Here is a 2,113-nt window from a genome sequence, read left to right on the forward strand (position 1 = left end):
ATGTGTAGGGTCCGACCAGGTCCTGACAGAAGCTCACACAGGGAGCTGCCTGCAGTCCACAGACAAAGACTTCTGGCGGAGGTTCAGCGCCCCAACTCCCCTTTGTAGCTAAACCACGATGGTCATACCTGCTTGTTGGCTGACTGGCCTCTGAGGCCAGCACCAGGCCCAGGGGGTTCTTCATTAATGCATGAAGTTGAGGGCAGGGCTTTGGCCACTGTGTGCTGGGTGGGGAGGTCAGGAGCTGGTGCCAGCCACATCTCCATCCCCTCCCCACTCAGGGGCTGTGTATGCACATGGCAGTGCCAACATCACAAGCGATTAGGGGTGAAGGGGAAGCACAGAGGGCTCTGACAGGAGCCTCAGACTCACCGGGTTGTTCTCACAGTGAGCAAATACGGTATCAAGCGCAGCCTCATTGAAGTTGTTCTGAGGAGAAGAGGGTGGGAGGCTGCAGACCTGCTCCTGCCTGCTGTGGTCTGTAGTCCCCACTGTGACCTCCAAGGGAGCCAAAGCTCACCCCAATAACCTGGCCCAGCCAAACTCCTGGGGACTGAGCTTTGGGGGAGCGGGGAGGCCAAAACTCACCTCCAGCTCTTCTAGGCATATGTTGACCTGTTGGGAAAAAATTACTTTGTTTAAATTCCCCTGGCCTCCCTCATTTTCAGTCTAATCCCCTGTTCTCAGCTCACCATCTCCCCATAACTGGTCCAGCCATGTGCCTGGAGACCTGCTCTTTCATCAGTATACCTATGACTATGACGCCTCTCAAGCTCCCTGGGCCTTCCTATCCCCCACCTGTGTACTCACCTGCCACAAAGGTGTGAATTTTGTCCAGTGTAACGAATGAGCCAACCTGAGGTGGCACCTTCATCATCATCATCATCATTGTCATCATCATCATCATTGTGAAACCTCCCACCCAAACTGTGCAGAGCACAGGAGTGGGAACCCTGACCCACCTGGTCCTCTTCTTCAGGTTTGACTTTATCACAGAAATTGTTTACAGCCTCGAGCTGTAAAAAGAGATAGAGTTGGGACAAAGAGATCTGATCCTTCTCCCTCCTGGACCCCAGGAGGGCCAGAACATTCTTAGCCTCCCACAGTAAAACCCAGGCCCCCACCCACACCCTATCTATACATGGGGAAGAGCTTCTTACCATTTCACTCCTCATTTTCTCACGATCTTCTTTGGATATCTGTGGAGGTAACAGTGACATAGATCTTATATGACTTACCAACCCCCAGACCTGTGGTACACATGCTCACACACTCACACTCATCATGACACACAAGCGTACAAGCATGAACATTGTTCTGGAGTGTGCAGGGCAATCTGGTTCCCAGATACCCAACCCTCTGTGGTACCGGTGAGAGTTGGCTGAGGGAGGAATTGGCAGTGGCCATCCCTCTCTGAGGAGGGGACAGACACAGCGGTGCCTACATCCAGCTGCTCTTCCTGACTGCTGACCTTGCAGGCCCACAGCACCCCAGGCCCTTTTCACCCCTAAACACTTGGCTCAGCCAAGGAGGCAGGGAGTACCCCATAGACTTCCTCAAGAGTCCACCTTATGGCCCCAATCTGGTCACTGAGCCCTGGATCACTTTATTCCTCAACGATGATTCCACGATCCCTTGGTCACCATCCCAAAGCATCCTGGAGCATCAGCCAACCTCATGGTTAGGATGCGGGTGGGGCTGGGGGCGATGGTAGGGTGGGGGAGGTTGGAAGGCACCACGAAAAGGAGGAATAGACACTGAGGCCAATGCCAGTACTGGGCTGCTGGCCCAGGCACCTGAGAGGATTTTTAAGTTCCCAGGAAAGCACTGCCCACCTCCCACCTCCCACCTCCCACCTCCCACCTCCCACCTCCCACCTCCCACCTCCCACCTTCAGGGTATTAAGATATAAAGGATCTACTGGGATTGGTGTTTCTTCTACCCTATAGACCAGCTCTTCCCACAAATATGTCAAATATGTCAGGTATAATTGTTAAAGTAACACTTTGTGCCATAAGACTCATTGTTTCTCAGTCACACACACACACACACAGAGAGCGCACACACAGACCGGCTTCTCATACTCAGAAGGGTGCCCCCATAAGTTCTCTCG

The 2,113-nt window shown here is 53.2% G+C and overlaps 1 long non-coding RNA gene across 1 annotated transcript in view; it reads right to left on the reverse strand.

Moving 5' to 3' along the window:
• LOC111826367 overlaps positions 1–1,006 on the reverse strand; it is a 4,673-nt gene extending 3,667 nt beyond the window's left edge. The window contains exons 1-3 of the long non-coding RNA XR_002829715.1: positions 811–1,006; positions 589–615; positions 373–429 (exon numbers count right to left, since the gene is read on the reverse strand). This is a non-coding gene — a long non-coding RNA (uncharacterized LOC111826367). The remainder of the gene's footprint in view (positions 1–372; positions 430–588; positions 616–810) is intronic.
• Between the last annotated feature and the right edge of the window lie 1,107 nt (positions 1,007–2,113).

Source organism: Myotis lucifugus, unplaced genomic scaffold (assembly GCF_000147115.1).
Source record: "Myotis lucifugus unplaced genomic scaffold, Myoluc2.0 scaffold_72, whole genome shotgun sequence".
In the NCBI taxonomy this organism is placed as follows: domain Eukaryota; kingdom Metazoa; phylum Chordata; class Mammalia; order Chiroptera; family Vespertilionidae; genus Myotis; species Myotis lucifugus.